The 12502-nt window shown below is 35.2% G+C and overlaps 1 protein-coding gene across 30 annotated transcripts in view; it reads left to right on the top strand.

The window, feature by feature from the left end:
- ZBTB20 (zinc finger and BTB domain containing 20) overlaps positions 1–12502 on the top strand; it is a 750813-nt gene that overhangs the window by 343222 nt on the left and 395089 nt on the right. For 2 of the 30 annotated variants that reach the window (XM_038582893.1, XM_038582890.1), the window contains exon 1: positions 8691–10513. The exons of the other annotated variants lie outside the window; for them this stretch is intronic. The gene's annotated coding sequence lies outside the window, so the exon portion shown is untranslated. Of the gene's footprint in view, positions 1–8690; positions 10514–12502 lie in introns of those variants that run through there. 30 annotated transcript variants of the gene reach the window in all.

Below are 12502 nucleotides of genomic sequence, written 5' to 3'. Positions count from 1 at the left end.
ACAAAAATGAAGTCCAGCTGCTAGCTTCTGGACTATATATAAATGAGTTGCAAGAGACATGCAGAGGTCAGACTAAAGAGCACTTCTGTAATCCAGTTGTGATATAATGGAAGTATGAATCAACTATTGGTTGCCCATGCTGGAGGGGGTCCCCTCCCCCCGAAACAAGCATAACTTGATGTTATTCCAGGGTACTACTATATTCCTTTGGTGTCTGGAAGGATAAGAGATCTAGAAATTAATATAAGAACAAAAATCATATTTAAATCCCAAACGCAATAGAAAGCCATCAGAGAAAGACAAATCAAGATGAGTAGCATCGTTAAGATGTCTAGTGCTCAGTTAGAGTTCTCTTAACTTTACCTAGATTTTACTAAAATCAATCTGAGACTAGCTGGATCATTATTAGAGAAAATGCAGAAAATAGACTAAACCAACTTAAGGAAGGGCTTTCAGGGTTGAAATGACTTATCCCTCTTTGTTGATTTAATGAAAATTATTTAATTAAAAAATAATAATGGACACAAAGGACTGTAGTGTTTGAAGAGTGTAAGTAAATGTCTGTGTGCATGTTTGAAATATGTAGGTGAATAATACATGAAACCACACATATTATTACATGTATATGTATATAATTTTTAAAACAAAAACATTTTCAGAATTGTGCACTTTGTTAGGCTGATTGAGCCTAGGACTGTCTCTTGTACAGTCAGTCTAAAGACTGAACACACATATATTAACATAGCTAGAGTTGGCTTTCGCTACTTGAAGGATGTCAGATTTAATGATTTGGTGCTGAGAATACCTATGTTGAATTTTGTATGGATTTTCTCAGAGAGGTATTTTAATTTTATGCCTCCCTAAGTTGCAATCCTGCAAGTAATCAGGTGAATATATTAGCCCAAAGACTACAAAATGTCTCCATTATTTCAGGAGGTTAGTTTTTATTTTATATTTTGGGTGGGTTTGATATAGATACCTAAAACACGCACATGCGCATGCCCACACACGCACACCCACACTTTGTGATTTGTTTTCTTTATTTCTTTCTGCCACCTTTTTCCAATGAGGGAATTAAAATGGCTGATGAAGGAATTGAAACAGATAATACAGTGAAATACATGAATTAGAAGTAGGTAAGAAAAATAACACAAAACCATAAACAAGGGCAAAGACATAAAAGTGGAGTCAAGAATAAAGTCAGCATACAGATGACATTCAGTGAAGTGCTGTACATTTGCCTTTAAACTTCCTTGCAGCCAAGACAAAGAGAAAACCATGACAAGTCATGCAATTTACATTTGTAAGAATCATAGAATAATTTCCGTCATTCATTACTAAAGCTCTTAAAAATATGACAAACTGAGTTTTTAGAGAACTTAGTGGTAAGATGACTCCCATTGAAAATAAGTATAGCCTGCAGAGACCTAAAGGTCAGAGTGAGAGCAGAAGCCATGCCTTCCCTGGGACAAGTGTGGAGGAGTAGACTAATCTCCCTTCAATCCCAGGGGATATGTTGGAGGGGGCACAGGGTGGTGGGAGGAGGAGTACAATTAGTGCAATGAGGTTTGCTAGGCCAAGATTTTATGGAAAATTAGGAGTTGAGGGAATTTTAAAAATTATTTCATATAAATATATATGTATATGTATATTAATAGTAGCCCAAAGATTTAGAGGGTGTCAGCATATATAAAAGCCATTAAAACACATTTTATCAAATAAATCTTTTGAATAAACATTACTTTCCCAGGTTGATCATACAACATTGCTGCACCACTACCATTCACCTACTTCAGGTGCACTGCCAGTCTTTCTCAAGTTTTAAAAAGAGCCCTTTATAGCTAAAAATGTAGTGTTTCTTGCCCTTGCATCCTCCCTTGGTTCACTTTCAAAAGTCTTAACAAACTGCCTGGTCTTTTCACAAGTAAATTTGATGGTTGAGTCACATTGAATAGGCTACTCTTTTCTCCATATTGAAAAGGTAAAGAGTAAGGATTTTTTTTTCTTGTTATCTTGGGAAGTAAGTTGTCCAAGGACCACCTGTATTAGAATATCCTAGGCTACTTGTCAAAATGAAGATTCCTGAGCCTCATTCCAGAATTTCTGAATTAGAAACTCTGAGGAGGGAGTCTGGGGATCTTGAATTTAAAAAGCTACCCGGCTTAGTAATGCACACTCAAGTTTGAAAACCACTGTTTCAAGATTTTGACTAAAATATTTGATATGTGAACATAAAATGGTGGGATTTCCGTACCACAGTGTATGAGACTTTATTATATTAACACTACCTAAAACACTAATGCATATTCAATAATACGTGATGATTGCCTTGTCAATAAAACTGGAAAGATCAAGCTTAGAAAAAAATCTGCTTTTGTTTGAACCCTTTAGGTCATATCTCAGCATGGTATTCTTTAATTCTTTAATTATTTTAGCTATCATTTATTGAAAATTACTATATGCTAAGTCATATGTTGAGTCTGGGTACTAGAGATACAAAGATGAATAAGCATGAGACAGTCAGCTGTCTGAAAAAACTCATAATCTAGGATTATTTATCACTAGAATATTATCTTCTTCATACTAGGGAATTGTCACATAATCTCCTCTTGAGTAAAACTCAAGATTTGCATTAATGTATTAAGTATACATTTTGCTGATAGCAATTTCATATAGTAGGATCCTGTGACAATTTGGAAGCTATGAAACATAAGTAAACTTTGTAAGGACCTCTGACTTCCCTCTAAGCAGGAGATTGTATCCCCCAAGCCTGGGGTAGGAGGCATCGCTGGGACCTTATAATTCCATTTCTACCACCATCAATCAGTGATTTTATTGCCACTATCCTCTTTGAGAGGAGGAAAGAAATGTGTTAGCGTTAGCAAGTGTACCTGACAATAGGAAAACTGTCTCTCTCCATTGCCCCTCTAGGGAATCAGCTAAAGTGTAGGAAATGCTGGAGTCTATATGGCAGCAACCTCCATTATTGGCAAAATATGGAGGGTCTCAAGCTAATCTCACCTACTACTCAGTAGTGCCAGGAATTGGGTATTAGTAGGCTAGCAGGGACATATTGTACATGAAGGAATTTGGTAGTTGGTCTGAGGAACAGGATGAGAGCTCGCAATTTCATTGCTGATTCATGTTTTTCTGGAAAAGTACTGAAAACACCCACTCCTTTTATTATTTCCAGAACAATATGAAAAATATTGTGAGAATTTCTATATCTTTTTCTTCCTTTTTAAAAAAAAACATACTTATTGAATGTTTAGTGCCCTGTTCTCTTCTAGGAAATAGAGATACAGTGATAAATAAAATAAAGTTTATACCTACATGAAGTTTATATTAGTGTATATAGTATATTGGGGATAGAAAGTAAAATTACTAAATGTAAAGTAATATAAATATAAAAATGTGCTTCATTTTGGAGACATTGGCTGCTGCATTCGCCATGACTTCCAATTATATTCATGATATTTCATAGTGTGTTTGTATTGAATGTGTGTGTGTGTGTGTGTGTGTGTGTACACGCACGTGTATACCTTATTGCATTCATAAACTTCTCTGTGACCAGACCAGTCAATTCAGGATACTCCTTGTAGTGGGAAGTCGTTTTTCATGGAGACCTGCACATAATGTAAAGGGAGAAACAAAACACGTGCAAGGACCAAAAAGCATGTAGTCAACCACATGATTATTCTTTTTCATTTTTTTACTTCTTTGTGTGTGTGTGTGTGCATGTGTCCATTCTGGGTTGTTTGTTTGTTCTTAATGAACTGAATGTAAGTCACCCTAGATGTCCAAGGATCTGAGAGGTAAATAAATTATAGAGTCATCATGGGACTAAACATAGAGGTGACAGTTAACAGTAGTATGTGGCTTTCATAAAGTTCTATGAAAGATAAAGAGTACCATCCTAGAATAGATCAGAGAGTAGAGCAACTGGAAAGATTCCCCAGAGGGAATTGTTATTTAACTGAGACTAACAACCTAATAGCAAAACAAAACACAAAGAATTTTTAAAGTAAAGTTCTAATTTTTCACTTACTTACCTAAGTATCATATGCCCTTGGTGAAAATATTTTGGAGAATTGGGCAATGTATTTTCTTAAAAAGAGGGTGGGAAGGGAAATCACCTATTAACTTAACACTTAGAGAAACCATTATTAACATTCATCAGATACTTTTTTGAACACGTATTATGTTCTAGGGTTATGCCAACCAGCCACCATCTTCTCAGAAGGGAACATTTTAATTAGCAGGCCATATGAATAGCAGAAACTCAAATTTTAGCTCCTATTAGCTGTCTTCAGATTTGGACTTACAAATTAGCTGGGTCCCAGTTCTAGTTGATGTAGACAGAACAGCACAAATGCAATATTCTCCTGCACACACATCATAGCACCTGCTATTGCCCCCACCTTATGTAGGTGTGAGAGTCAGACTCATTAGGTTCAAAGTTTGGCTTTGCTTTTTTTCCATCTGTGTGACCTTCGGCAGGTTATTTGACCTCTCTGTGTCTCAGTGTCTTTCTCTGTAAATTCGGTTGTTAATAGCATATACCTCATGAGATATTTTGAGAAATGAATAAAATAATGAACATAAAGTGTTAATCACAGTACTTGGCACATAGTAACATATTCAACAAATGGTATCATTACGATGCTAATTACTATTATTATTATTATTATTATTACTATTACAGTTATTTTCATTACCAAGGAAACTTGCTGAAAATATATTTTGTCCAGTGCAACTCCATTATCACTACTGACAAAACAACTCAAAACACATTTCCTACTGGGGGTAGGTCAGAAATATCATCTTTGCAACACACATTAAGAATCTGGGTTTATAGCTGAAAATTATAATATAATTTAGCTCAGTAGATAAATGACATTATGCAGACTAATTTTCTGTTTCTAGGTAGAAATGATGTTTAAATCTCCTTTAAATGACCTTCATGTTGCAGATTTTGTTTCGACAATTTGTAACTAACTAGGTTTGTTTTATTAAAAGGAACTTTTAAGTCTAAAGCTCATGTTTTTCACATAGTGCTACATTTCTTTATACCATCAGGGACTGAAAAGGATGAGAAATATGATTTTAACTAAAGAGGTGTCTTTCGGAAGGAGAAGATTCTTCGCTGCAGATCTGTATTTTAACATGATGGTGAACAAAGATATCTAGTTTGGCATGTGCCTCATAGTAGGTGCTTAAAGAATTTTTTACATTTTAAAAGAAAAGACATGTGAATGTCAATGTAGATGTCCTATGAAAGTGTAAATGATTTTAAGAGAATGATGACACAATGGAATAACACTGTATTAGGACAAAGCAGTTATGTGAAATCTCGACAATGTATTATGATAACTGTCTAAAACTGTGGGCTTGCTTGTAGACAGAACTAGGTAGTGAAAAGAAACATAGATTCTATAGTTGCATAGCCATGTTTTTGGTTATCACATCCACCATTCAAATCACATGCTCACAGATATGCTATTTCTTGTGTCTAAGACCTCAAGTGGAAAATGGAGAAATAGTGGCCTTATTATATGGTAGGTGTGTACAGTGCCTACAGGAGTCCTCGGAACATAATAGTTACTCAATAAATGATATCCATTAACGACAGCAAAAAACAACAAGACATAAAAGCCCTGGGTGCAATGAATATGAACTCATCATTCATATATATAAGTACACATATATATATGTGTGTATATATGTATTTGTGTGTGTGTATACATATATATAATAGTTTATTAATATAAACTAGTAATACTTAAAATCGTCTTGCTTAATGTTTGACCCACAGTAGGAATTCTGTGAGTAGATTTTACCTGTTTAAATGACTTCATGTCAAGATTTGCTGTAGCTATTCTAGTTAAGTGAAAATAGAATTCAAAATCTAAAACTATATCTTTTGAAAAAATGATAATAAAAGCAAAAGCAACCAAAGGATTCGTTACTAAAATAGTCAAATAATTTGGACTTGATGCAAATAAAGAGCAGGGATAACACTCCACTTCAAATAGAAGAAAAAGTGAATTAACGTGAGAAACTGTTAGGTGACCCCTAATTTGAATAGTATTAATTGGAAGTATTCTAAAGATCAAAGGCTATTATTGCTCGTTGCAGTGGTAGCTACATATGGAAAATGGCTGCAGAGATTCACAATACAAAAATAGTTCATTGCTAAATTCGAAATTCTGTTAATGTCACAAACAGTGGGATGTGAAACACAAATGAATTGTGATGACAGTTGAGTCCCAAGCTGCCTATTTTTTTCCCTCTGAGCTGCCCATATTTGGTCTTATATTTTCCTCAGTCCTGATTTAACCCATCAATATTTGTATTTTCTGAAGCTAGCACCACCTTGGAACTTCTACTTAAGGATTTTATTCCTAAATGCTTCTCAGTTCCTAGGACTTTTGCTCTTACTGCTTTTCTTCCCACAGGTATGTATTATTGAATTTTTACTTCTCAGCTCAGAGTCAGAGTTAGTTTAACTTAACAGTCTTCTAGGACTCGATATTGCTCTTTACTCCTCCATTTCTCACAAGTGTTTCGTCATTCCATTCTTGTTCATCTGCATGGCAGATTTCTTTTCCATGTTGCTATGACTTAGGGGGCACTTGCTGTCATCCTAATCATCTGCATTCATTTCCTAGTGTAATCAAAAAAACAACAACAACAACAACAGGGTTTTCTAAACATCAGTTTTATCTTTGATGGTTGAAGGTCTCTATGACCCTGGATTTGGGGGAACAAAACCAGATACGCTATTTTATGAATGAATGAAGCACCCTTTTAAATGCAGCAATTCCATATAACCATAAGTTAGCTTGACTTTTGGGAAATGTCATTTTAAAAAATCTCTGAAGAGTATTGTTAAAATGACCAAATTATTTCAGCTTAATGGATTTTGTAGCATGGACACCAGATCTACCTGCACGGAGGAGTAGTCCTGGCTAAATATGTTTTATCTGGATTTTAGTGCAGGCAGTGATTTGGCTCCTTTTATTGAGTGACCTCTCTATACCATGCATTGTGCATTTAATTCTTAAAATAATCCTGTGAGATAGGTACCATTATCTTTACTTAATAGATAAGAAAATGTTGACCTAGAGAGGTTAAATGACTTGTTAAAGGGTGGAAATAGGATACAAACTCAAGTTTCTAAGACTCTAAAACCCATCTTTTCTCCATTACCAAATGCTTGCACCTGGCTTTATGTTTACCTTATTGGTAGTGGGAAAGAAGTTTGTAGTATAATTTAATTGGGGGCATGGCCAATTTCATCAAAGCAAACAAAGTGATGATGAGATTTTACTGTGTTATCATTTTAATGGAAATATGAACTCAGGGCTATGGATTCACTGGATCTCCAGAAGGGCAAAGCACAGGAGTCCAGGCAGCTTTCTTCACTGCGTCCTTTGGTTTTAGGAGACAGGTTGTTACTAGTTCTCATAGACCAGGAGTTTTTGACTGCCCATGAAAAACATTCTGTGTCTTGTCTTCATATTTTTTTTCCAAAATTAAAATCTGCTGATTCTTCTCAACAATTGTATTCTGTAGACTGTATCCTGTAGACTTTTCTCACACCAACTTTCTGGAAGGATTAGTAATAGTACTAGTAGTAGTACTAGTAGTATTTAGTATTTTTATAAAGCAAATATTTAAAACATTTTATATCCATTCATCACCAATCTATATGTTTCTCTAAAGAGGCATTAATATCAGCTTACTTTTAGATGCCTCTGTACAGTTTACAGTTTAGAAAATACATACCAAAAAATAGTATTGTTTTTTTCCTTAGGATCACCAAAAATAGAGATATATAATGTCACCATGTTTTCCACATACAGTAAAGCAATGATAGGACTACACTTCAAATTGAGAATCTTTATTTTCCAGGGTAGTACTAAGGCCTGATTTTCTTTTTCTTTTTCTTTTCTTCTCTTTTTTTTCTTTTCATTTTTCTTTTCTTTTCTTTTTTCAAGGTTTTATATATTCATTTATTTTAGAGAGAGAGAGAGAGAGAGCACAGCAGAAGGGGATGGCAGAGAGGGAGGGAGAGGAACAAGCAGACTCCCTGCTGAGCATGAGCCCAATACAGAACCATATCTCACTATCCTGAGATCATGACCTGAACTAAAACCAAGAGTTAAGGCTTAACCGACTAAGCCACTCAGGTGCCCCGTGGACCTGATTTTCTAATTTGCCTTTGTGCAGTTGGACCATTGAATGCCACTTTACACTCTAAGTGCCAGAACTTTGTTTTAAGCGTAGATTGGCCTAATTTATCACTTTACCACAACCACTTCCTCCATTTGGATCAGATCTTCTAAAAGGATGTCCTGAAATTTCCCTAGAATTTAGAAATTTAAAGTGATATTTTAGCTAAAAAAGAAAGAAAGAAAGAAAGAAAGAAAGAAAGAAAGAAAGAAAGAAAGAAAGAAAGAAAGAAGAAAGAAAGAAAGAAAGAAAGAAAGAAAGAAAGAAAGAAAGAAAGAAAGAAAAAAAAAGAAAGAAAAGAAAAGATAGGAAGGAAGAAAGGATGGGGATGCCTGGGTGGCTCAGTGGTTGAGCGTCTGCCTTCGACCCAGGGCATAATCCTGGGGTCCGGGGATCGAGTCCCACATCAGGCTCCCTGCACGGAGCCTGCTTCTCCCTCTGCCTGTGTCTCTACCTCTCTCTCTCTCTGTCTTAATGAATAAATAAATAAAGTCTTTAAAAAAAAAAAAAAGAAACTACAACACAAACCTTAGGACCATCTTTCTTCAAATATTTCTCTGAAAAGAAAAATATGCAAACTTTATTGTATAATGCTGAGTTTTTGTTTGCACATCAAGAGGTTTTTCCTGGGATGTTTCTCTGATGTTCACCTTTTCTCCAATGGCAATGAATGTTTGTTTCAATGTCCTTCCCTCAAATTTGACCTATTGTCAATTTTGATTTTTCTTCATTATTATTTATTACTTTAATTTAAAGTGAGGTATATGTTTCATTCTTTTACTTATTGAATATTCAGAAAGTTTATTATGTGTTTGTCAATACTCACTTGGCCCCAAACCTGTTTTTTTAAACAAATATTGCCATTTTCTATAGCTCTGAATACCTTTGTTTATTTTCACCTTTTCTCTTAATCCCCAAATTCTTCAACTTTTATTCTTCCCTGGAAAGCATTGAGTCTTAATTAAGTGAAAATTAATGGTTTTAGAAGATGAGCATAGGATGGTGCTATTTTCAGTTGTATTCAAAATGGACTTCCTGTCATGCTGTTTGTATCATTTTCACAAAAGTGATACTGCATGGATATTATATAAACATAAGGGATATTCACAAGTGTTCATTATTAAAAATATGGAGGAAAATCTTATGTATAAATGTCCTCCCCCCACAATGAATTTTGAGCATGAGAAAATATCTTTCCAACGGCAGGGTGTTACGTTGTGCTTGGTGAACTTTAGCATTTCCATCCTTTGGTGTTCATGTTTGTGAAAAATATTGAAGACTTATGACCTCTTTTTCCTTTTAGCTGCACAGGCTCAATATAATACGTTTTGAATATAGATTCAATATGGTTATAATCCCGATCATACCACATTTAAAAGCAAAGTTCTAGACTGTATTTCTCTGCCAGCATGACTCCTCAAAGAAAATGAAACCAGCCCTAACAAAACCCTCCTTAAAACAGAATAAAATGGGGCTTACAAGAGCTGTTTTGAAAAATGGTTTGAACAGTGACTAACAACCAATTTTTCAAACACCGTTGTCTCCATTTCAAGCCATAGAGTGGACAGTCCACAGGGGAAAATCAATAAGGGGAAAAGATCTCTGTCACAGAAAAAAAAAAAAAAAAAAAAAAAACTAAAAATACCGTTAAGACCAATTCCCTCACTATGCGTCTCCTACTGCATTCCACTAAAAGGTGTTGAAAAAAATCAGCCAACTTCTACTAAAATGAAGTGTCCAGACAAGCGAGTCTGTAAATAATTAAAAGAATAGACTAGAGTAGAAAAAAAGAGAATGGGGGTGGGGCAGGGAGGAGATCAAGTACTTAAAATGTTGAATGTACCGAAAAGCAGAAAACTCAGGGAGAGAAAGAACTTGTTCTTCAAAAAAAATATACTTTCCATCCTTTCCCAGTAACACAGAATTGATAGTCTGATAATAGATGCCCTGTGGATAAAGCTGGTGGGAAGAACACTGTCTTCAGAAAAGCTTCACTAGGTATTCAGTTGCCCAGGGCAATCTGATCAGAGTGTCCTTGCTTCTAGAGTTGAGTAAAACAAATCAGAATGAACAACACATGGTTTAATAGTTAACTTTTAGAACAAGGGACAGGAAGATGCTTTTATGCCACGGTCCCAGCATTCGTTCCAATCTCATTACTAAAGTCTGTTCTGAGAGCATTTACAGCTTTCCGGAGAGTCTGACTTTGGCTGAATCCTGAAGATAGAAATATAACCTTACCGACCTCCTTGTCCTGGAGTCTCCCTTAATGCAGGTGAATCTTTGTGATAAAACATGCTCTAGGATCCCAAGTATTCTATTAATATCATTATTATTAATATTATTACTCCTTTCTTATGTTGGTACTTATCTCTTCATTTTCCTATTCTATTCTAGAAATAAGTGAAAGTTTTGTGAATATGCAGAGTTATTTTCTCTGAGTTTCTCTGAGAAAGTTTATGTGTCTTCTTCCAAGTTGGAAATTTGAGATATTTTGAAATACAGTTGTATGTGCAAGTCCAATCCTGCTTTTTAAGACCAGAGACAGAAAAAATTTTAGAAACAATCTTTTATTTGACAAAGGAAGAGGACAAAGGAAGGGAGAGAATTCTATTTTTTTGGCTGATTAACTTTTCACTGCTTGGTATTGTTTGGCTAGTGGTGTTTTTTATCAAGGTCTCTGCTTTCTCAGAATCCTAATCAGACTCTTCCCCTATGACTAAGAGAAACTCCCCAACTCTTAGCATCTTCTTGTCTCAAAAGTAGAGTAACCATGGGCTAGGATTTAAGATACCTAATGAATGGGCCTTTGGTCATAAACAGGTAAAGTACTAAGGGAAAATAATGTGCAAATTGAAGGCAAAGTCACGATAAGTACTGAGCTTGGGAACTGCTGGAAAAATCTGGTATGGGGTTGCTGTTAGTAATAGAGCTGAGATAAACAGCAATAATAGCAACAAAAACCCATACTTGTCACCTTCTCCCTGATTCCATGTAAAAAGAACCACCACTGTAACAACAGCCCAGCAGAGAGACAGCAAGGCCTGTATTTTTGCTGTATGACCATGTCTCTTCATCATAGCTCCTCTGCCATATGTTAACAGTTACTTATCCCTCCTGTTTCTCAAAGATCACCTTAGTGCATGTCTCCAAAGTGTTACCATTCCCTCTTCTTCACTCTCTCCTCTTATTTGAGCTCTTTTTTTTTTCTTTTCATGCGTGCAAAGAGGCTCTTTCTCTAGCCTCTTTAACACATTCACCATTTCATTAGGACAGATGGATGTTTCTGTATGATGTCTTTTAAAGTGAGGAGATAGTGAGAATAGATTTTGAACAATATTTTACCAGTATTATGGAAAAATTAGCAACTGTATATTCCATATACACATGCAGAAGCTGCATAAAATGCAAATTCTATTCATGTCTGATCTCTTCTGCATTTATATAGTGACTATTGCTGTGGCATCCAGGCACTTTATGTTATTTCCTCTTATTATTATTTACCACCTGATCATTGCAAAGTGCTTTTTACAATCAGAGAATTTCATTAACAACCCATTCGCTCTCTCTTTGTTTTTCTGCACCCTTGCCTGTGAAAATATCAAGCATCTTAGAAGCTATATCAGATAAATTACAGCAAAAAGATAGAGGACTGCTATCAGAAGCATGGGGGAGAAAACCATCCAAAAGCATCTCCTAAAACCCGGTTTATGTTTTGTAGTATCCAAATAATAATATTATAGAAATAATTATAAAAATTATAGAAACATTACAGATTGAACCCAACCACTAGCTATGTACTTTTATTTACCAGAATTTCCACCATTAGCAATGGTCAGAAATAGGAGGTGAGCAAGGAGAGGATTGTCTGCACTTCACACAAGGAGGGGTCTAAGCAATTGTACCTTTTCACTATAGAAAGCTGATGACTTCTTATTGTTTCTTGAGCTGCCTTTAGCCCAGAATCATAGAAGTCAATCTGTTTTAAAATTTGAAAAGGTACTGGTAAAAAAATTTTTTTAGCTGAGAAGATAGAGATTTGTTTATAAAAAGGTTCATTATGATTATAGATGAGAGTGCGTGGTTGGTACCTTAACAGTTTGATTGAATTAAAATCAAGTTCACTCTGGGGTTTCCTTCTCAGTTCTACTCCTTGCTTTCTCTTTGACTCCAAGCTAATTGCATAACCTCTGGTTGACTTGTTCCTCGTCTACACATTCAAAGTGAAATTCAGAAGTGAGGTTTATTAATCTAACTAATGTAG

Source organism: Canis lupus, chromosome 33, assembly GCF_011100685.1.
Source record: "Canis lupus familiaris isolate Mischka breed German Shepherd chromosome 33, alternate assembly UU_Cfam_GSD_1.0, whole genome shotgun sequence".
Taxonomy (NCBI): Eukaryota; Metazoa; Chordata; class Mammalia; order Carnivora; family Canidae; genus Canis; species Canis lupus.
The sequence above is the reverse complement of the archived record's forward strand: the minus strand, read 5'-3'. Positions and strand labels throughout refer to the sequence as shown.